The following is a 24246-nucleotide window of genomic DNA, read 5'->3' on the forward strand; positions in this document are numbered from 1 at the left end:
TTTCCAGTAGCCATGTATGGATGTGAGACTTGGACCATAGAAGGCTGAAGAAATGATGCTTTTGAATTGTGGTGCTGGAAAAGACTCTTGAGACTCCCTTGGACAATAAGGAGATCAAACCAGAAATCAACCCTGAGTGCTTTCATTGAAAGCACCGATGCTGAAGCTGAAGCTCCAATGCTTTGGCCACCTGCTTCGAAGAGCTGACTCTTTGGAGAAGATCCTGATGTTGGGAAAGTTTGAGGGTAGAAGAAGAGGGTGACAGAGGATGAGATGGTTGGATGACAACACTGACTTGATGGACATGAGTTTGAGCAAGCTCCGGGAGATGGTGAAGGACAGGGAGGCCTGGCGTGCTGCAGTCCATGGGGTCTCAAAGAGTCAGACATGAGTTATTGACCAAACAAGAACAAATGGTATCAGCCCCTCCCAGGGAAGCAAGGATTGTGGGGGCGGGGGGCGGGGGGGGGGGGGTGTGGAAATTCCCCGAAGGCAAAACCTCAGGGTGCTATTCTGAAGGAGCGTCCTAGAGGTAGATTCTGGTCTTGAGGTTGCTGGAGGTTTACACATCTTCTGGAAGATGATCTAACACGAGATAGTGTCAGGTGTCTGCGGCCCAGCTCACCCCATGCGCCATCCCCACCCAGGAGCAGGAACAGGGAGCTGGTGGTTAGGCAGCTGTTGAAAAGCCCTGTGATCTGCAACTGTGGGGGCGGAGGCATGAGGGAGAAGGGGGACCCTGGCAGCTGTCTGCTGTCCACCCCTTGAGACCAGAGGGTGCCTGACAGGCACAGCAAAGAAGTTTCAGTGCCAGAATGTGCCAGCTCATCTGATGCATTGGGGTTTTACTAACCTATACTAAACCTGCCCATTTCCCCCTGGTAATGAATGGGACTGACCTATGATGGGGTGGGGTGTCCGCTAATATCGTGTCACCTGATGATTCATGAGGATAAATAATGATGTGTGATTTTTGGTATTCAGAGACGCCTGTCCTTTGGCTAAACAGGAAGACAGCTTTGCTTTTTTTCTCCTGGCTCCAGCCTCTGGGTTTCTAAGCCCTTTTGTGTCTTGGAACATTTTGTGTGAGAACTTGGCAGCAGAAGGCCTGTCCTCAATGAGTGAACCTAGGAGCCCATGTGTACAGACTTCCTAAAATAGAGGCACAAAGAGAGCGGAGGCCTCCTGGGCTTGGCTGGCTTTCTAAGGCAACCGAGGTGTTTGTGGTCAGTTTGAAAGAGCATCTGAACACCCCTGGACCCTAAAGTATTAATTTCCTGGGGCTGCTGTGAAAAAGTCCCTACACCAGGTGCTTAAAAACAGAAATTTTAAACTGTTACTTATCTATTTTTTATTGGCATGCAGTATCTCTAGTTGCAGTATGTGGGCTCAAGGTCCCTGACCAGGGGTTGAACCTGGACCCCCTGCATTGGGAGTGTGGAGTCTTAACTACTGGACCACCAGGGTAGTCCCAAAGCAGCAGAAATTCATTCTCTCAAAGTTCTGCAGAGGAGAAGTCTGAAGTTACCGTGTGGGCAGGGCCATAGTCTCTCTGAATGCTGGAGGGGAGAATGGGTTCTGGGTCTTTCTCATAGCTTCTGTGGTGTGGCCAGCGATCTTCAGCATCCCTTGGCTGGTAGATTGTTGCTGTGACTGTTGTTGTTTTGTGACTGTTGTTGTTTTGTGACTGATGTTGTTATCTAGTTGCTCAGTCGTGTCTGACTCTTTGCCACCCCATGGACTGTAGCCTGCCAGGCTCCTCTGTCCAGGCAAAAATACTGGAGTGAGTTGCCATTTCCTTGCTGGAAATGCATCATTCCATCCCTTCCTCTCTCTTCATGTGGTGTTCTCCCTGAGGGTCTTCGAGTCATCTTCCCTCTGTGTGTCTCCATATCTCTTCTTTTCTTATAGGGATACCAGTTACATTGGACCAGAAGCCCACCCCCACTTTAGCATGACTTCATCCTAACTAATTAATCTGCAATAATCTGGTTTCCAAGTAAGGTTGAAAGGGAGCAGAACCTTGTGTGGCCCTCCCAGATACACATTCTTTGTGTGTTCCCTCTTTCTACTTTGTAAGGAAATAGGCTTCTCTCAGCCTCCTTGACCTTCCCAAAGTGCCAAAGGGCAGATTCAAACACCTGCTAATCAGGGAAGGGAGGAGATGCAGAAGCAAGGGAGGAACAGTCAAGAAACAATAGTGCAGGCTTGGGGCAGGGTCCTGGTTCCTCCTAAGAAATATACATAATGATATCTTTATAAGTTCTTCATAAGGAACTGAGGTCTCCACCCAAGTGAAGGATGGTGACTTCAGCCTAAGGGCAAGGTTCCTGGAGCACTGCCCTGTTACTTACCGCCAACCAATAAGAACAGAGTCACACACCCTGCAGCCCTCACTCCAAATTTTACCTACAAAACCTTTTCCCCAAGAGCCACTGGAGAGTTTGAGGGTTTTGAGCACGAGCCACCTGTTCTCCTTGGTTGGCCCTGCAATAAGCCTTTCCCTGCTCCAAACTCCAACATCTTGGTTTATTTGGCCTTGTTGTGCATCAGTCATTGGAACTTCTGTTTGGTAACAAAAGCCCCACCTTCATGCCTCACCTAATCCTAACCACCTCTCAAAGAAAGACCTCATCTCCAAACACCACCCCATTGGGAGAGTTAGTGAAACAGGAGGGAAGAGGGCAGGGCACGACTTCTAAAAGAATGACATAGTCCAAGGACACAACATAAACCGATTAGAATCAAATGGGATCAAGATGGCAGATAAGACTAGACCTTGATCCTCAATCAGCAAGCTAAATGACACACCCAGAGGTGCCATGACTGTTCCAAGACACTGTCAAAAGACCAAGGAGTGGGTGGTGGCCCAATTCCTGGAAATCTCCACCCCTTCCCCCAAATAGATGGAATAATCCTCCCACTCATTGGCGTATGAAATTACCCAGGCTATAAAAACTATCCAGCCACATGGCCCACACTCTGTCTGTGGAGTGTGCTCCTCTCTGAACCTGGATAAATCCACTTCTTACCTATCATTTTGTCTCTCACCAAATTCTTTCTGCAATGAGACATCAAGAAACCTGATCTTCATTAGGTATCGGAACCAGGTATCCTGGGTTTTGGCTGGATTCAAGTCCCAATCTGAAGTAAACAGCTTCATTAAGTCTTCAGCATAAGAATTTTCAGGGGAGACAAACCCCTAGCCCATAACAGACTTCAATATGTCTTTTGGAAGTACCCTGGATATCTACCCATGTGAGCAGCTACAGGGGTCACCAGTGATAGAGGGGTGAGTGAGTTCTCTGAGCTAGATCCTCCAGCAGAATGGGAGTCACAACCCCTAACATAGAATTTGGCCTCCTCAAATTAGTCCTTTAATGATCCAGCCATTTGATACTGAAATCTGCATGGGGCGCACCCCAATCTTTGGGAAGAGCAGGGGTTAACCCAGGTTAATCTCTTAGGAAACACAGCCAGCTAAAGCTGAGGGAGCTCTCTCAGGGAAATGCTAGCCCAGGCAGTGCTCCTGGAAGCTGGTGTGTGTTAGTTGCTCAGTTGTGCCTGACTCTGCAACCCCATGGACTCTAGCCTACCAGGCTCCTCTGTTCATGGAATTTTCCAGGCAAGAATACTGGAGTAGTTTGCCATTTCCTTCTTGAGGGTATCTTCCTGACCCAGGGATCAAAGCTGAGTCACCTGCATTGTAGGCAGATTCTTTACTATCTAAGCCACCAGGGAAGCCCTGAAATTGAAACTGAAGTTGCTCAGTCATATCCGACTTTGTGACCCCATGGACTGTAACCAGCCAGGCTCCTCCATCTGTGGGATTTCCCAGGCAAGAATACTGAAGTGGGTTCCCATTTCCCTCTCCGGGGGATCTTCCCAACCCAGGGATCGAACCTGGGTCTCCTGCATTGCAGGCAGATACTTTACTGTCTGAGCCACCAGGGAAGCCCAAGAGAAGCCCCAGTGAGCCACAAAGCAAAGCAAAGTCAATACATCTCCTCAATAGGAAACCACCCCCGGAGGGCACAGCCTAGCCAGGCTTGCCAATTTCCCTCCTCGCGCCCCATCACAGACCAGGGCCCTGCTCACACCGTCTACACAAGTACTGCCCTGCAACTTTCCATTTCATACTCACAGTCCCTGCCCTCCATCCCCACCTTGAAGATCACGTGACGGAGCTGGAGGCCTTCCCCAGGGACCGGCTCTCTCTGCTGGGTCTGCTCTCCAGGCCTCCCCTCTGCCCTCTCTCCCCCTGCCCCGGGTATTTAAGTAGGCACGTCTTTGTTTGGAAACACTGTGCTCACCACTATTAATAATACATCGAGAGGCACCGTCTCCAAGGAACTCCAAGTGCTTCACAGGCATTATCTAATTAGCCCTCACCCAAAGCCCGGCTCCAGCAAAGCCTCCAGGGGAACAGGGGCTGATTCAGAGCTGCAGAGGGACGGAGACCTCCTCGGGACTGTTGGTGAAGGCACAAGGTACAGAACTTACCCAGGAGACGGGGTGACACCACTCCCAGTGAGATTATTCCAAAATACCCTCCTTGCTCCTGGGAAACTGGATGAAAAGAATGATTTGCCCCTTACTACCTGTACAGGTAAGTCACCAGCCCTGGGGACGCTGCCGTATGCCAGTCAGGGCCCTCAAGATGAACACCCTTGTCACATGTTCACTCTCTAACTGTCCCATCACTGGGTGACCACCCCACCCTGCTTCTATCACCTCCTTTCAGCTTCTTTTTCTTTTTTTCTTTAACAAAAACACCTTTATCTTTTGTCTTAAAAAAAACTGTTCTTTTTCCAAAGTAATCATGATTAACTTACAAAAACGGGCATGAACAGGGCATCCTCAAAGCATTTCCCTTCAATGGGAAACTTGGCTTCACAGAATACAAACGTGGAAAGGTTAAAAAAAATTCTATTTTGTTGTCACCATAAGACAAAATAGGATCTAGCGTAAGTCAAGGAAATCCATTCATTCTTCAGGTCCTTCTCCACCAGGAACCAGCGTTGTTATACCGTTTCCATTTCACAAAACTTGGTCTAATTTAGTAATTCTTCTTCCTTCTGGTGTGACTTCAAATTCAGGGACATCTTCCAGTACCATATTGACAAAGTCATCCAATTTCAGTAGGGTACCAACAGTCTCCCATCACTCTTCATCACAATGTGAATTCTTGATCCTACGCACTTGTCCACGAGCCCTACAGGGAGCAGCTGTGATGGGCTGGTGGTCTACTTGCAGCTTCTCTTGATGGGGCCACCCAAAGTGGGAGGGAAAACTGGAGAGGAGCAGTCAGTGTGGCCCCTCAGGGGTGCCCGTCTTCCCCCGAACCCTCCCCATCTTTCCACCTGACATACTGCCTCCATATGGAAAGCATCCATCATAGCCAGAGTGTTCAACGCCCACCAGGTGAGGTCCCCCAGCCTCCCTCCTGAGACCCAAATGGACCTCACACATACGCTGGCTTCCTGCACATCCAGTTGGCTGGTTTACCCTCGGCACCTGGCTCGGCAACTCGCTCCCTCCTTGGAAGTATTCTCTAGGTATTTGGTGATATATAATGGGAATGCTAATGCTTTTATCCTCTCAAAAATCCTCTAGAAGATGGGGCTGAAATTTTTCTCTGCACAAATTATCAAAATGAGGCTGAACTGACTGGGGGACTTTCTTGGGGTCCAACAGCTCATGGGTAGCAAAACCCTGGACGGAATCCAGATCCTCACATTTCCAGGACGGAACTTTGCCTTTCCTACCACATCCCAGCCCACCTGCCCCTCTTGGAGATTTCAGAACACTCACATTACCAAAACCTAAAGTGAAGTGAAAGTCTCTCAGTCATGTCCAACTCTTTGCAAACCCATGGACATGGAATTCTCCAGGCCAGAACACTGGAGTGGGTAGCCTTTCCCTTCTCCGGGGGATCTTCCCAACACAGGGACTGAACCCAGGTCTCCCACATTGCAAGCAGATTCTTTACCAGCAGATTCTTTACCCAAGAATACTGGAGTAGGTAGCCTATCCTTTCTCCAGCAGATCTTCCTGACCCAGGAATCAAACTGGGGTCTCCTGCATTGCAGGCAGATTCTTTACCAACTGAGTTATCAGAGAAGCCCTACAAAACTAAAACTACATATTATCTGTGAGGAAAAAGACCACTGCCATGGTATGAAATGCAAGCACAAAGAAGAAACAGGGACATTTTCCCCTTGGAGACTATTTGGAAAATTAGACTACATTTGGGGAGAGTAGAGCAGTGTCAGAGTGCTTAACAGAGGTCCATAGGCAGAGTCAGCAATTGCCTTCCCTAAGCTCATTCCAGAACTGACAAGCATTGATGTTAAGGTTTTACATAAATAGAATCAGCCAAAGAAGAGTTATAATAACTCTTACGTAGCACAGAGCAGTTACAAATGTGTGATGTACTGTCACATTCATTGGACCGCATAAAGCCCCCGCATGATGAATCCTGCAATTCTTATTTTTACAGTTGAGAAAACTGATGCTCAAAGATTCCTTGCCTAGAGACACAGAGCTGGTAAATTTCGATTACACTCCAGCCCCGGATGCGCGATGCTAAGTTGGTGCTCTTTCCAAGTAGATCACAACCACCTCCCAAATCCTGTTATGATTGCAGAACTACGGCCTTGACGTGAGCTTTCTGTTACTTGAAATTAAAAAACAATCATAATAGATAGTTTTAAACAACTCCCTCCTCAGAATAACAACCCACTGATGTAACGATGGACAGGGAAGCCTGGTGTGCTGCAGTCCATGGGGTCGCAAAGAGTCAGACACAACTTAGCTACTGAACAACAAATAACAGTATGTAGATATTAGGTGTTGGAGCTTCCCTGGTGGCTCAGATGGTAGAGAATCTGCCTGCAATGCAGGGTTCAATCCCTGGGTCAGGAAGATCCGCTAGAGAAGGGAATGGCTACACCCCAGTATTCTTGCCTGGAGAATTCCATGGACAGAGAAATCAGGCAGGTTTCTATTACACGGTCAGCTCTGTGTCTTTTGAGGGCTTAAGTTTGACTTTTGCAAGGTCAGAGATGTTTCTCAGAAAGGGAACAAAGGTGAGTTTTCAAGTCAGGATTTTAAACAGCATATGGTCTAATGGCTCATTTTGTAGATGAAGGATAAAGGCACTGAAATGTGCAGTCACTTCTCTAGACAACCCTCGCGGCCGACACACCCTGACCTCTGAACCCAAGTGCGGTAAGTTGTGTGGTCTCAGGTGGTTCTGGGAATTAAAAAGATAGCATGCACAAAGTTCCCCATGCCTGAGCTGGCATAGGGTGGATAATCAACAATGGCCCACTGCTTTTTATCAGGGACTCACAGTGTGGTATTGGGGGAGGGATGTAAGTAACTGACACTCCCCTATCAGTTATAGGACAGAGAGACCTCACCCAGAGTGGAGAAGGAACCAGGCCCCTGAGCTTGACTCAGTAACCAGCCACAGTCATCTGCAGAGAGGCAGACTGACCCCGAGTCCCAGGTGATACCTAGGGTCCCTCAGGGGGGTGTGCCAAGCAACCAGGTATCACAGATGATCCTCACGAGGACTCAGCCATTGTCACCATGCGTGAAGTGACCAGGAGTTCTGGAAGAAGCTGAGAAACTCTGTTGCTGAAATTCTGAAAAACAATGGGGCACAGGCTGCCCAGAAAGGCAGCTTCCCCACCCCAGACAACTGCTGAGCATGGATGTCCCGGGGCTCAAGGACAACCAGGGGCTCACACCCCAGGAGACAAGGCCCGGCAGGCCCAGATGGGACACTCCTGAGTGTTCTTGGACACATCTAGAAGTGATTCCACAGGGGCTGGAGGTCCTAGTGAGCCCGCAGGAGGAGGGCCCACCACGGGAGAGTGGCTGCATAAGTCACAGGGACCCCACGCCTACCAGGAGCTGCAGAAGCCCGTGGAGACATGGACCCAAGGGGGCAAAGCCCAGCCCTGATTTAATAAACTGCAGCAGGAATGGAGCTTCTGTCTCCTAGGAATGGGCTGGATACAGCTCAGAAAGAGGAGAAAGACTTCATCCAAGGGAAGCCCAGGCCACCAAAAGCAACTGTGATCATTTCCCATCATATTGTAAACCAGCCCCTACAGAAAGCTAACATAAGCACCCCCCTCCCTGTCCCCAGCACGAAATGATCACAAGATAAATGTCAAGTGTCTTTCCCTGCTTCTCTTCCAAGAGTGAATCTTATCTGAAAATCAGTGGGACCGCATACACTCAAGTGGATCATCCAAAGAGCGGAGGCGCTTACATAGATTCAAAGGCTGGAGATGGACTCTCTACCTGTTAGCTGAGCATTTCTCATTCTCCTTATTTATAAAGGGGAGGTAACGCCACCCCTAGGCTACCTTCCCCATCTCACTGTGAAGATTAAATGAGATCGTGAAAAAGGGAAGGATTTTATCAGATGCCAAAGGGCTGAAAGGCCTTCATCATTCCTATTTGCCCAACACTTCTCTGAGGTTGGTGCACAGAGGCTGACAACGCCCCTTCCCCCGGCCCTGCCCCCTCACAACATCGGGGCGGCCACTCCCTCGCTCTAACAGACACGTTTTTTTAAGCAATAAATTCATGGGATTTATCTGATCATCACTTTGCTCAAGCAAATCGTTTTTCCAATCTAAATTCAGTAGCAGCTGCAGCAACTGTAAAATGACTTCCTCTTCTCAACACTTTGCTTCAGTGACGGGAGGAAAATGAGACAAACTGTAAGGTGTGTTCTGCACTTCACTCCATATTATATAAGTCCCAACACAATAATCCTTTGCAATTATTTCCAGAGTCAGAGGGAGCAGAGGGTGGGAAGAGGGAGGAGAGGAACAAAGCTGTTGCTGAGTTGTTCAGTCGCTCAGTCGTGTCCAACTCTTTGCAACCCCATGGACAGCAGCACACCAGGCCTCCCTGTCCATCACCAACTCCTGGAGTTTACTCAAACGCATGTCCATTGAGTCGGTGATGCCATCCGACCATCTCATCTTCTGTCGTCCCCTTCTCTTGCCTTCAATCTTGCCAAACTAGGAGACCAAAAATCAGAGGGTGGCTCAGGAGGCAGTGAACTGGAGGCGGAGGAAGACTGGCCTAGAGTCGTAGGTCATAGTGAAACTGTGGAGCTCAGAACGGGATTTGAACCCACGTTCTAGGACTTGAGCCAGTCAAACTCAGACTGGGACTTGATTCCTGGTCATGAAGCTAAGATCCCACGTGCCTCATGGCCAAAAAATCAAAACATAAAACAGAAGTGATAATGCAAGAAATTCAATAAAGACTTATAAAAAATGGCCCATATCAAAAAGATCTTTTTAAAAGGTGGGGGTATTTATTTAGAGAGAAACACACTCCACAGAGAGTGGGCCATCTCAGAAGGTGACAGACCCCGAAATATGGCATGGTTAGTTTTGGGGTTTGGATAATTTCAAAGGCTAAAGAACAGTAGGATTATTTCAAGGACTATGGGGGAAAGTGCAGAGATTTCCAGGAATTGAACCACTGCCCATTCTTTGATCTTTGATAGTTGGCCAGGGAACTATCACGGCACTGGTGGGTATGTCACTTAGCTTATGCAAATGTATTACAAGAAGTATATAATGAGGTTCAAGGTCCACTGGAAGTCAAATCATTGCATCTTGGACCTAGCTGGTTCTAACCAGTTTGCTGGCTTAAAACTCAACATTCACAAAATGAAGATCATGACATCCAGTCTCGTCACTTCATGGCAAATAGATGGGGAAACAATGGAAACAGTAAGAGACTTTATTTTCTTGGGCTCCAAAATCACTGCAAGTTGTGACTGCAGCCATGAAATCAAAAGATACTTGCTCCTTGGAAGAAAAACTATGACAAACCTAGATAGAATATTAAAAAGCAGAGACATTACATTGCCAACAAAGGTCTGTATAGTCAAAGCTATGGTTTTTCCAGTAGTCATGTATGGATATGAGAGTTGGACCATAAAAAAAGTTGAGCACTGAAGAATTGATGCTTTAGAACTGTGGTGTTGGAGAAGACTTGAGAGTCCCTTGGACTGCAAGGAGATCAAACTAGTGCCCTGAATATTCAATGGAAGGACTGATGCTGAAGCAGAAACTCAAAATTCTTTGGCCACATGATGTGAAGAACTGACTCATTGGGAAAGACCCTGATGCTGGGAAAGATTGAAGGCAGGAGGAGAACGGGACGACAGAGAATGAGATGGTTGGATGGCATCACCAACTCAATGGACATGCGTTTGAGTAAGCTCCGGGAGTTGGTGATGGACAGGGAAGCCTGGAGTGCTGCAGTCCATGGGATCACAAAGAGCTGGACACAACTGAGCGACTGAACTGAACTGAACCAGTTTGTCAAGCAACATACAAGTTTTGGGTTTCCCCATTGGCTCAGATGATTAAGAATTCACCTGCAATGCAGGAGACCTGGGTTTGACCTCTAGGTTGGGAAGATACCCTGGAGAAGGGAATGGCAACAGATTCCACTATTCTTGCCTGGAAAATTCCATGGACAGAGCTGTTGAGCTACAGTCCATGGTGTCGCAAACTGTCAGATATGATTGAGCAACGAACGCTTTCCCTTTTCACTTTTCATCTCTATGTCATTCTTTAAAGGTTGTATAACACTCCCTACCCTCCTGTTTCAGTGGGTCATAGGTCAGGGTGGCCATTGCCTGCCCCCCTTCCCCTCCCACATCCACACCTTGCCACCTGCTCTCCACTCTCAGCTCTTAAAGTTCACTCCTAGGTTCCAACGGAAGTCTGGGGTTTCAGCATGGAGTCACCATTCTCCTCCCAGGTGGGGGCCTTAGTGCCTGCAGAATATCTCAAAGAGATGCATCAGATTACTGTGTATTTCCCTTGAAGGGGAACGAGGACTCTGTTTTATCACAGCACTGTTGTTTCTTGACCACTTTTCTTTCCTGCATTCCCTCACTTCCCTAGTTAGTAACTGTTTGAGTCCACTCTTTGGAACTCAGGGAATGTCACACACTAGAGTGTGTGCTGGGGTCAAGGGGTAAAATGCAGAGACTCTTTTGTCCCCAGGAAGGTCCTTTGGGGTCCCATTTGGTTTCAATCCCCACTTTTACTTTTTATTATTATTATTATTATTATTTTTTACTTTTTGGCTGCACCTCAGGGCATCTTAGTTCTCAGATCAAGGATCAAACCCACACCCCCTGCAGTGCAAGCTTGGAGTCCTAACCACTGGACTGCCAGAGAAGTCACTTGGTTACTGTTATTAACTCTATGCTGCCTTTTCTGAGCAGACTGCATCCCTATTCCCATCCTCCAGCCTCCCCATGTGCACTCAGAACAACCTGTACTCCACCCCCGACCCCAGCATCATCTTACCGTCCTGTGTCCTGGTTACCTTCCACTGCACAACAAACTACCCCAAGACCAGGGGCTGAAAATAATGACACCATTTACTTTGCTCAAGAATCTGCATTTAGACGGGCTTGGCAAGGGCGGCTTTTCTCGGCTCCTGTTGGCATCAGCTGGGGTGGCCTGGAGACTGGGATCTTAAGCCGCATCCACTCACAGGCCCTGTGCCAAATGCAGGCAAGCAGCTGAGACCTTCGCTGGGGCTCTGGATCAGAACATGGACCTGTGGCCTCTGCAGGTGCCTTGGGCTTCCTCATGGGGCCTGAGTTCCAAGGGCAAGGGTCCCAACAGGAAAAGAGCCAAGTGGGAACCATATCGTCCTGAATGACCTAACCTCGGAAGCCATACTGTTGCTTCCTCTGGCCTATTCACTGAGGCAGTCACAAAGGTCCTCCAAGGTCAAGGCCAGAGGAAATAGACTCCCTTTCAATGGACCAGTATCAGATTCTAGAAAAGCATTTTGTTGTTGTTTAGTCTCTAAGTTGTGTCCAACTCTTTGCGACCCCATGGGCTGTAGCCTACCAGGCTCCTCTGTCCATGGGACTTCCCAGGCAAGAATACTGGAGTGGTTTGCCATTTTCCTTCTCCTGGAGATCTTCTCAACCCAGGGATCGAATCCATGTCTCCTGAGTTGGCAGGTGGATTCTTTACCACTGAGCCACCAGGGAAGCCTCCTGGAAAGCATGTGGGACCAGACATAATACTGTACTAGCCATGTCTTTTATTTTCTGTATTCTGATGCTTTGATATATCTGGGGCCTTGCTGCCCTTGGAGAGACTGCCCTCCCAGGGTTAACCAACCTTAGAGATAGTCAACAACTTCCCCACAAGTGCACTTTCCAAATACAAACCAGCCGATCCAGAGCCCACACCCCAATCATCCCCCTTATCAGCTCTCACACTCTGGGCCACTCTGTACCTGCGCTAATCACCCCAGGACCCAGTGCCAGACAATGAGGGACAGTCCCTGTCCTCCAGCGCCTGATAGAACTATTCCAACTAGCCAGGCCTACGCCTGTTTTTCCTGCCTCACGGTACCTTCCCACAGAAGCCACTCAGTTCAGTTCATTTCAGTCGCTCAGTCATGTCCAACTCTTTGCGAGTCCATGAACCACAGCATGCCAGGCCTCCCTGTCCATCACCAACTCCTGGAGTCCACCCAAACCCATGTTCATTGAGTCGGTGATGCCATCCAACCATCTCATCCTCTGTCATCCCCTTCTCCTCCTGCCCTCAATCTTTCCCAGCATCAAGGTCTTTTCAAATGAGTCAGCTCTTCGGATGAGGTGGCCAAAGTATTGGAGTTTCTGCTTCAGCATCAGTCCTTCCAATGAACATCCAGGACTGATCTCCTTTAGGATGGACTGGTTGGATCTCCTTGCAGTCCAAGGGACTCTCAAGAGTCTTCTCCAACACCACAGTTCAAAAGCATTAATTCTTCTGCCCTCAGCTTTCTTTATGGTCCAACTCATATCCATACATGATCACTGGAAAAACCATAGCCTTGACTAGATGGACCTTTGTTGACAAGGTAATGTCTCTGCTTTTAAATATGCTGTCTAGATTGGTCATAACTTTCCTACCAAGGAGTAAGCGTCTTTTAATTTCATGGCTGCAATCACCATCTGCAGTGATTTTGGAGCCCAGAAAAATAAAGTCAGCCACTGTTTCCACATCTATTTGCTATGAAGTGATGGGACCAGATGCCATGATCTTTGTTTTCTGAATGTTGAGCTTTAAGCCAACTTTCACTCTCCTCTTTCACTTTCATCAAGAGGCTCTTTAGTTCTTCTTCACTTTCTGCCATAAGGGTGGGCATCTGCATATCTAGAAAGCCTCTTACCCACATTTTCTCCCTCCCTCTGCTTCCTGATGACATTGGAGCTTTCCCACGTGGCCCCTGTGGCAGCACCTGCCCCTCATCTTAAAATCTGTGAGGATAACAAGCTCTCTTTTCCATGGTAAAAGTCTCCTGATCTCCTGGCCTTACTACACCTCAAATTTTCTATTCCTCTGCCATGTGTGTTCTGCGTAGTCTCTCAGTCATGTACGACTCTTTGCGACCCCATGGACTGTAGCCCACCAGGCTTCTCTGTCCATGGGAATTCTCCAGACAAGAATACTGGAGTGGGTTGCCATGCCCTCCTCCAGGGGATCTTCCCAACCCAGGGATCGAACCCAGGTCTCCTGAATTACAGGCAGATTCTTTACCCTCTGAGCCACCAGGGAAGCCCATGAATACACCGTATTTTAGGAAAATACTGTGGCCATTTGGGGGAACTACAATCTTGCACACTCTGTATTCTTTGATTATGAACTTGCCTTTCCTACCCTGACTTTGTGCACACAAAAACCAGATCTTTTTATCTCTTTTTTTTTAATCTCCTCATCCCCTGTGCCTAGTACCTAGGATGTTTGTTGACAGACTAGCTGATGGAATTTTTGACAGCCATACACCACCTGTGTCCTCCTTATTTAGCATCCAATGAGAAAGGGCTCTGCACAGACCTTGAACACACCCGGCCACAGTGGTTGCACACTCAGCCTGTTCTCTGCTCCACCATGCTGAAGCACACACCCAAAACAGCCAGCTCCTCTCACCTCTGCTCTGTGAGGTTTCCTGGGATAGAGCCAGCCTCCTGTGAGTCTCAGGAGTGGGACAGGTGTGGGGCCAGAGTGGGAACCTCCGAGGCGAGTCTCACCAGTGGAAGGCTGCACTGGCAGGCAGGGTGCTGGGAGAAGCTGGTCTCTAAGTCACCCGCAGCTGTGCATGCAAACAGCTGGGGTGTCCCTCATCCAGGCAGCTCAGGCCCACTCTAATTTAGGAAAATTTCTCCAGGTGGTCCCCAAAGAGTCATGCTCCCAACTGCCCTTATCCTAGGAAAGTGGAGAAACCTGGGACAGCTTTGTCTCTAACAAAGATGGCAACAAGAAAGCTCAAAAGCAGGGAAATGCTCCTCCATCCTCCGGGTTTGCAGTCCCTTCTCCCGTTCCTCCTATACGGCAAGGGTATCCCAAAAGGGCCAGTACCTGCCTCCTCAAGCCCACGCACTACAGGAAAGGAAGGGAACTTTTGTGAGGTTTACAGCAAGTGAGGAGGTCAGGAAAGACCCACATCTCTTCCACCTGCGTGTCAGATGCTGGAATCCTCCTGACAATTAACAAAATCTAATTTTATCCAAGGAGAGATGAGATGCACAATGCTAATACTCCTGAGAGAAACAGCAAGTTGGTTTAAGGTCAGTCGGTGCTTATTCCAACAAACAGCCCTTCTTTGTGAGCAGATTTGATTGAGGGGCAGAAGCAGAGAGGAAACTCGGGGTGGGGGGCAAATATGGAGGGTGGAGGAAGGATTCTATGTCTCCTTCCCCAGGAGGCTCCCTTCCTTCTGCCAAGACCTTGTCTCATCATCTTATTCAGTGTCAAGGAGCTGTCAGCAAAGCCATTCCATTCACATGCCCTACAGCCCTCGGATCCCTTTCTCCAAGCCATCCAACCCACCTGAGGTGTCTGGTCCTTGCTCAAAGTTCTCTGCAGAAAAATGTTTTTTTCATACATTAAGAGTACAATTTTTCTCAGCCAAATTTCAGATTTTCAATGCAATATCATTCACACTAGCAAAAAGGTAAAAATCACCTGTGTCCATCAACAGATGAACAGATAAACAAAATAAACACACAATGGAATATGATTCAGCCTTGAAACAGAATGAAGTTCTGACACACATCCCAACACAAACTTCAAAGATCTTATACTAAGTAAAATAAGCCAGACACCAAAGGACAAATATTATATGATTTTACTTATATGAGGTGCCTAAAACAGGCAAATTTATGGAAACATTCTACAGTAGAATGTGGTTACTGGGGGTTGGGGGAGGGAGGAACGGGTAGTGATCGTTTCATGGGTATAGAGTTTCTGTTTAGAATGATGAAAAAGTTCAGGAAATGGACTGTGGTGATCGTTGTACGGCCATGTGAATATATTTAATACCACCGAATTGTATATCTTGTTCAGTCGCCAAGTCATGTCTGACTCTGCAACCGCACGGACTGCAACACACCAGGCTTCCTTGTCCTTCACCATATTTGTATACCTAAAAGTGGCTGAAATTTAAATTTTAGGCTATATACATCCTACCAAAAAAAATTTTTGTAATGTTAACCAATGACCACTGTCCCCAGGCTCTCACATGTCTTTTGTTCTATTTTTGACCCAGCACTCTATATTGATTGATTGAGCAATGCCAAGCAGAGGAGAGTCATGTCCAGGAGCAAGGGGAATCTGGTTAGGTGAAGCTTTTGACCCCATGGACAAGCCAGCTCTTATGCCAAAAACAAAGGCTGGGCTGTTTCCACGCTGCCCCAGTAACATACCTGTGCAGCCTCCGCTCTGTTGCATCAGCCTTTCCATAACAACCTTTCACCCGCAAACTCAAGTTCTAACTCCTTAGGCCAGAGATCAACACCCTCCCATCTGGCCCCAGCCCAACTTTCCAACGTCCCCCTCACCAGCAACCTCTACAAACTACTCCGACCCTTTGGCCTATTCCCCACTCTCCAAACACACCTTGCAATTTCGCTGCTGTGTCTCCCTCCCGCCTTCAAAGTCCATCCTGAGCCCAGCGCCTCAGGGGTCCCTCCTCAAGCTGGTCCTCTTCACTGAGACACAAGCCCTTCCTGAACTCAGGGCTCGCGGTATTCTTTGTCGGCATACTTCTCTTTATTGCTTAGTTATACAACAGATCTACCTATCGGTGCTGGTGATTAGATTCTAAGATTAAGCTCTAAGGAACTTTAAGAGATTATTTCATTCGACTCCCTTAATAGGTAGCGAGAACACCAAGCCTGAACAATGGCTTGCCAGGGGCCTCAGCACTCATTAGTAGCAGAGGAGGGTGGAGAATTCCTGCCCTCGTATAGACTCCATCCCGTCTCTTCCATAGCACCACACAGCCTCTCAGAACTCTTTTAAATGCATCAGCCTTATTGTGCCCAACGGGGTTTTGAAGCTCCATCCAGGCAGGCAAGGACCACACCCCATGCCCTTGGCATCCTCACAACACCCAGCACAGTCTTAATAAGTCCATGTTGAAACCAAAAAGGTGTTTCTAGGTCAGCCCCTTAACTGCTCTGGCCTAAAATATCTCTTAACAGTTTCTTGAGAATGTGATTGTTTTCTCCTCTTCCTTATTTGGAATATCTTCCTTATGAGTTCTTTGGGAGTGAGTTAGACAAACCAAAACAAAAGCAGGTGGATAATACAGTTGAAAAAACTCAGCCAATTTTTGCAACCTCAGATGTACAATTCAGGTTACTTCTTGGCCCAAACTGTGGACTCACCGTAAGTTGAACCAGACAGACTTGCTCTAATTTTATCTCCACTTTGCAGGCAGACAGCATCCCTGGGTTGGTTCACTTCATTTATTTCCTAGACCATTACTCCATTGCTCTCGCTGTCTCGGCCATGTGGGCGTTCTCTCAGTTGGAACATACAGAAGCTCCGTACAGCTCTTAGAAAGGAAAGAGGAAAAGAACGGGGAAACACAGCTTCACCCCACTCATAACAGAGACAAAAGCCTCCTGGCAGGCCTGGCAGTATCTACTTAGGGGGTGATTTTGCAGACGTCCCATCACCTAGGACAAGGCCAGCTCTCTTCCTGCAGGTGAGCTATGTCCCCTGCTCCAGTCCAGAGGAAGCCATCAGAGCAGGACATAAACTGTGTCATCACAGACCACAAAACCCAAAGGTCCTGGCTGCAAGGATGGGGACCTTCTGCTGGCCCCCCAACACTGGGGTTAGATGGTGAGAGGGAGAGAAAGGAGACCTGGGGAGCATTCTGAGTGCTGAGTAACTTCAGGGAGGGAAGATGAAGGAGAGAGACCCAGGGCCATAATTACAGAAGCCTCGTGCAAAATTTAATTAAAACTTGGGCGGAAACAAACACCAGAAACAAGTGTCATTCATCACCGTAAAACACCGACGAAGGTAAACACTGCCACAAACTCCGACAAAGAAAGGTAGGAGGCAGGGAAAAGGGGGTGATCACTCCAGATATCAAGCAAATCAAATTACCCTCAGGGCCCGGCCAGACACAGGCATTAATCACCAGTTATCCAGGCTGCACACCTGTACAGGAAGGCGAACCTGGCGGCTCCAAATGACTCCGGCCGATGGAGCAGGCAGGCGGCTGCCCTGGGCTGGACCGGGATGGTTGGACTGGAGGGGCGGGGAGGCAGATCTAGGGGAACATGATCGGAAGTGAGCACGTGGCCACAGTCCCCTGACACACCACCCGCACCACCCCCCACCAGCTCTCCCCAGGCCAGGGGGAAGGAGGGAGGCGCAGGAGCGGAACTGGGTTCAGGCAGGTGAGCACAGTTTCTCTTGCCAGTTTCCCTCCCGCTGCTCCCGTTTCTCTGCACAGCTTCCTCCAGAGCTGGCAAAACCTTGCCCTGGGAGAGGGCAGGCTTCAGGGTGATTCTCAAGGGTTGGGGGAGAGAAGGTCAGTTCCTAAATCCTTGCTGTGGCCCGGTTTTCTCCTGTCTTGAAATTCAAAGTGGAGGGAGAAAGGCGAGGAGGAGGGTGGTGGGATGAGAGCTGAGGCGGGGTAGGGAGGGGACCGAGTGAGCCTCTGACTTTGTTTCCTGGCCTTGATCCACCCCCAAGTGAGTCCCCAGGGCTGCTCCCAAGCTGAACGTCCGCACAAAGAGGGGCTGGAAAACAGCTCAGCCATCCGGGCTGGGAGCTATTTGCACTTGATGAGAAATTTCAAGTGGGAACCATCTGAGTCTGTGCTTATGTGAATGCGAGTGTGCATTTAGAAGGAACAAATGATTTATTAGCGGGGCCTCCACAAAGTCTCCTTCCAAAAGGGAAGGAGCGTCTCCCCACCCCTTCCCCCACTCCCTTATCATTAAAACCTTGGAGGGGTAGAATCCATTTGGGCTCTTAAGCCAGCCTGCAAGGGAGTCACAGCTAATCAGGCAGCCAGCTCCGCTCCTCCAGCCTTTCTCTGAGTACAACAATATGTATAAACTGGCAAAATGGACTGCGGGCCACTTTGATGTTAAACAAAGAGGGAAAACGCCAAGACGGCTAAAAACTGTATTCCTGTTTAACCCCTCCGTGTCCTTTCTACAAAGCAAATTTAAAACTCATACAGCCAAAGAAGGAACCATGATCATTTCAGACAGACCCAAATGTTTCCTGGAAGAGAGAAGGGCCAGTCTCACCCTCTGAATTACTTTCTCTGACTATAAGAGATTGTCCTTTGAGCAGTTATGGGGCCTGACGTCCTAGGACCTCTGCATACACCGTCTCAGTCCTTGCGACACCTCTGTGTGAACTGTATCATCCCATTTTGAAGATGGAGCCACAGAGCAGTTAAGGGACACGCCTCTTACGTCTCAGCCTGCAGCAAGGCTTCACACCCTAGTCTCTAGAGTTCCAGAACCCTCCTGGAACACAAAGTTTGGGATGTTTCTCATTCTCCTGGATGAACTCCCTTTTCCTGCGAGAGGTGGCTTACATAAGTAAACTTTTCAGATATCCAAAACCTATCCCTATAGGGACAACAAATCTTTTTAAGTTTTTAAATAATTTGAAAGAGAATTTTTCTAATTGTATGTCCCATGGCTTACAAAAGAGAAAATTCCTAGGGAATGTACAAAAAGGAATGATTCCTAGCCCAGCAGGAATTCCAGCCATTAGGTCCTCAGAGATGCCAAAGAAGGGATATTACTATGAGCCAAGAGAGTGACCTCCTGGTGAGAAGGGGCAGAGGGGTGTGAGCCAGGGACAGCCTCGCCCCTGAAGAATAAAAGCACCAGGAAGATTTTCTGAAGTGGAGTCAGAAAACCAGCCATGGATCAAGAAGTAAGAACCTTTTAAGAAGATTCTGGCATCCATATTGTCCTATTCTTTCTTGCTATAACCTTTAAAACAATTTTTTTTTTTTATGAAAATGTGTGTGAGTGAAAATGTTAACAGTGATGACACTTGAATGATTTTATTAACCTCCTTCTTCTCCCTTTTTGCTCTAAGGCTCCATTTTAACTTATATCAAAGAGGTGGATTGGGTACTCAACTTTTAGGCAAGCCTTGTACCCAAAGAGCCTGTGGAAGGGAAGACAACATCTTACTCCCATGCAGTGTCACTGGGATCAGGGATGTTCTTTTGTTGTGTTCAAACTCTGTGTCCATAAGTGTGGACATTGGGGAGGCTTTGGGCCAGGACGAACCAGCTTAGAACCCTAGCTCTGTCACTTACTAGCAGAGTCACTCAGGATACTTAAACTTCCAGCTTTAGATTCTCCACCTGTGACATGGGACTAACATAACCTACTTGTGGGACAGTCTGAGAATCAGTCTTTCATGAAGAGCCCTTTTCATTTAGGGAAAGAATATACTAAATGAACAGATGCATTCACGAGAGCAAACCTTTTTGCCTACCTTTACAAATAGAACATCTTCATCTCCTACCCTCTCACATTGTCAAGTTAGACTTTGTGCTCAGTCATGTCTGACTCTGCAATCCCATTGACTGTAGCCCGCCAGGCTCCTCTGTCCATGGGATTCTCGAGGCAAGAATACTGGAACAGTTGCCATTTCCTACCCCAGGGGATCTTCCCGACCCAGGGATTGAACCTGTATTTCTTGAGCCTCCTGCATTGGTAGGTGGATTCTTTACCATGAGAGCCACCTGGACTATATTGAACCATAAAATTCATGGCGAAATACATTGACTATGGACACCATTTTAGAGACTAATGGCAATTACCAAAGTACCAAGAGAAACTCACAGTTAAGACTGAGGCTGCAGTGCGAGACCATGTTAGGATAAATCTACCAGGTAGAGAATTGATGAGTTAGGCATCCAATTAAATGTCTGCCCTGAAAACTTTCACATGTCTTATCTCACTTTGTTAATAGAATAGCCTCATAAGATTGGCATTATTAACCCCACTTTATAGAAAGTTTTGACAACACCCCATAGTCAAAGAACTAACAAGTGGCGTAACTGTGATTCATACCCAGATCTTACTGATGCCAAAATCCCTTCTTTATACACTGCTTCATGTTGCTACCTATTTCTGTAATCAACTCAGATCCTAGATTTGTATTAATAGTACCCAGAGCATTATTTAAGGCTGGACAATTCCAAGGAAGTTTTTCAATGGTTTATGACCCATGGATGAGTGATTCTGAATATTACTGGCGAAAGGCAATTTCTTCCTCCATCTGTCTTCCTCTTTCTGGTTCTGTCTCTTTCTATGTCTCTCTCCTTCCCCTCACTTGATAGTATTCTCATCAATATAAAAATAAGATTATAAAACCAAGATGTTAGTCCAGTTTTTTTTTTTCTATTGAACGTATGAGAAAGAGAGAGAGAGTTTGTGTGAGAGAATGACAGAGATGACAAAGACATATCCTTTAACTTCTGTTTACTGTGGAATTTATATCAAAGGCCATTTACCCTAAGGCTACGGTCGTACTTGCAACGCTCCTGCTGGCACTTTAGCCAGTTCCCCAGCCAGTGTGCTGAAAGCCTGGGTCACAATGTGGATTAGCGATGCCCTCAGACCTCAGGCGGAGAAGGCAATGGCACCCCACTCCAGTACTCGTCCCTGGAAAATCCATGGACGGAGGAGCCTGGCAGGCTACAGTCCATGGGGTCGCTAAGAGTCGGACACGACTGAGCGACTTCACTTTCACTTTTCACTTTCACGCATTGGAGAAGGAAATGGCAACCCACTCCAGTGTTCAGAACCCCAGGGACGGGGGAGCCTGGTGGGCTGCTGTCTATGGGGTCACACAGAATCGGACACGACTGAAGTGACTTAGCAGCAGCAGCAGCAGCAGACCTCAGGACAGACAGGCGGAGCCATGGATCCAGAGTCGTGGGGTATGTCACCTCCAGCCATGGCCCTTACCAATGGTATCACTTCTGACTGAGTCCATCCACATAAGAAAGCTTAGGCGTCTCTATGGGTCTTAAGTGAGGAGGCAAACCTCAGGCAGAAAAATCATTTGATAGAGGAATCTGAAACACTCTCCCCCAAATCTAAGGTGTCCATACTACTACTACTAAGTCGCTTCAGTCGTGTCCAACTCTGTGCGACCCCAGAGACTAGAACCACCTGGGAAGCTGCGGTATGTGGGATCTAGCGCCCCAACCAGGCATAAAACCCGGGCACCCTGCATTGGGAGCGCGGGGTCTCAGTCACTGGACCACAAAGGAAGTCCCTGGACCTGACACCTTCTAATGTCCTCCGTTACCCTGATTTCCTGCTGAAAACACCCCTTCATGGTACAGGGGCAGCTCAAGGAGAGAGCACACAGCGCTGGCAGCACGGAGTCAGCTGTTTTCACCTTTAAGTCACTCAGTGGGAAGCCAGCCATCTTCATGGAACCACAGTTGGACCCAAAGTCACCACCAAGAGTGTCTGGTGTTGGATTCGGCCTGAGTCTCAGCCTGCCCCACACATATTTTATTTTCCAACACTCCCACCACCACCACCACCGGATGTGGTGTGCTTGACGTTGCTCTGGCTACTACAGGTCCGCTGGAAGCTGCAACATCTTATCTCCTTCTGCACAGACTCCTGGGCCTTCCCAGAGAAGGGCTGCTACAGTGGGAATAAGAACAAGATATGACTTGCTATTTTATCTTCAAACCACAAATATCTCTTATTTGAACGACCATTTCTACCATAAGCAGCTTACCTAACTCTCTGGACCTCCATTTCCTCTGGGGTAAAATAAGAACAACATCCACCTCAAAAGGCAGTTGTGCCAATTAAATGAGAAAACCTCTGTGTCATGCTTGACACAGAATCACAGGTCGGTCAGCTCCTTCCCTTCAGGCTTTGGCCAGAGTCTTCTCCATAGATGATATGGTGTGAGGAGTTTCCTGATGCCCGAAGACCAGCAGGTGAAGGGTCCAGCCCAGGTCACAAGCTTTTCCCAAAATGGGATTAGGAGCAGAGATAAGACACTTCAGCAAGAGAGGAGTGAAGCTACGCATTGAGCAACTAAGCCTCCAGCTCTTAGGCGAATGCTAGTCTAATGGCCTTGACATATTTATTTTTTAATTTCATGAATTAAAATGAGATTGACAGCATTTGAGCTAGCCCCACGCATGCCAATAAATAATTCACTTCATGGTGGATATATGTCCCTAGGACTCCAGTGTAGACAACAAAGAATAGAGAATACATAAAAACTGCAAAATGGGCTGAGATGAGCTGTTTTAGCTCTGTCCATATGTGCTTGAATCTCCCTCAGGCACTAAAACTAATGTTTAAATGACATATGTGTCAAGGAGCACAAAGACGGTCCTTCTCTTCGATCTAGTTTATCTCTGGGAATTTGTCACAAGGTGATCATTCAATGGCTCACACTAGAAACCTGAACATCACTGGTTTAGGACACTGCTATAAACAAGAAATAGAGATACAGGGAATCTCGGTCCAGCCACGCGTGTTGTTTTCTGAAATTCATATCATAAGAAATGCCTACAATATACCATTAAATGAAAAAGGGACCAAATGTTAAATACGAATCTTGTTACAACTCTTTAAAATAAGCACATGTAAATTAAAAATATTAGAAGGAACTATGCCAAACGTCAATACTGATTTTCTTTGGGTGGTGGAACTTTTAAAATACTTTTCTTCTTTTGGCTTTTGCTGAACATTCTGGCTTTTTTAAATTGCAATATTATTTACCTAAGGAAAGTGCACAGATTTTAAGGGTATAATCAATGAGTTTTAACACATATATACAACATTTTATTTATACAAATATATTAAAATATAATATTTATATTATAAATATATATATATATGAATATATACACTTTTTAAATTTTTTATTTATTTTTAATTGGAGGATAATTGTTTTACAATATTGTGTTGATTTCTGTCATACATCAACATCAGCCCCTTTCTTATTAATCTATTTCTCTGCCCAGTAACCACCACTCTTCTGATTTCTATCTCCTTAAATTGGTTTTGCCTGTTTTTGAACTTTATATAAGTGAGATCAAGTGCGTCATCTCTTGCAAATGGCTTCTTTGACATCAAATGGCATTTTTCAGATTCCTCCAAGTTGTTGGATTCCTTTTTAGTCACTGAATAGTATTCCAATTAATGGATATATCACATCTTGTTTTCCTTTTCCCTGTTGGTTGACATTTGGGTTGTTTCCAATGTTTTGCTATTAGGAACTAAGCTGCAGTGAACATTTTTGTAGATTTATGCTTTTATTTCTTTTGAGTAAATCTCTAAAAGAGGAAGAGAAAAATTGCTTGGTTCTGTATATAAATAGAAACTGCCAACAGTTTTCCAGACCAGTTGTACCGTTTTGTATTCCCATCAGCAAAGTATGAAAGTTCCGATTGTTTCACATATTCTCCAGCATTTACTATTATTGTCTTTTAATGTTTTTCCTTTCTGGCAGATGCATGGCAGCTCTAATTTCTCACTGACTTCAATTTCCCTTTCCCTGATGACTAACAATGTCAGGCATATTTTCATGTCCGTATTTGCCATTGCTGACTCTTCTTTTGTGAAGTGTCTGTGCTCTCTTTTCTCTTCTTTACTCTTGAGTCCCACTGGCCAGGCCTGGTCCCCTGCCACCTCCAGGGCATCAGCCCAACCGGACCCAGTGAAAGGCATCAGGGGTGGACATCCAAAAGAAAGCCAAGAGCTATTACCAAAACGTAGGGTGAATGGATCTGGGTGCCCACATATAACAAATACCCATGGCATTCTACTGCTCCCCCAAGCCTCCATTCTGCTCCATTTTGGTCTGCAAAACGCCATCCATC

General features: G+C 47.1%; 1 long non-coding RNA gene across 4 annotated transcripts in view; it reads right to left on the reverse strand.

Moving 5' to 3' along the window:
* Positions 1–24246, reverse strand: part of LOC129645448 (uncharacterized) — a 51452-nt gene that overhangs the window by 10092 nt on the left and 17114 nt on the right. Inside the window, exons 1-2 of one of the 4 annotated variants that reach the window (XR_008711335.1) lie at positions 17487–17736; positions 16754–16923 (exon numbers count right to left, since the gene is read on the reverse strand). The exons of 2 other annotated variants lie outside the window; for them this stretch is intronic. This is a non-coding gene — a long non-coding RNA (uncharacterized LOC129645448). Of the gene's footprint in view, positions 1–16753; positions 16924–17486; positions 17737–24246 lie in introns of those variants that run through there. One more of the 4 variants, XR_008711334.1, reaches the window with a different exon arrangement.

Source organism: Bubalus kerabau, chromosome 3 (genome assembly GCF_029407905.1).
Source record: "Bubalus kerabau isolate K-KA32 ecotype Philippines breed swamp buffalo chromosome 3, PCC_UOA_SB_1v2, whole genome shotgun sequence".
In the NCBI taxonomy this organism is placed as follows: domain Eukaryota; kingdom Metazoa; phylum Chordata; class Mammalia; order Artiodactyla; family Bovidae; genus Bubalus; species Bubalus kerabau.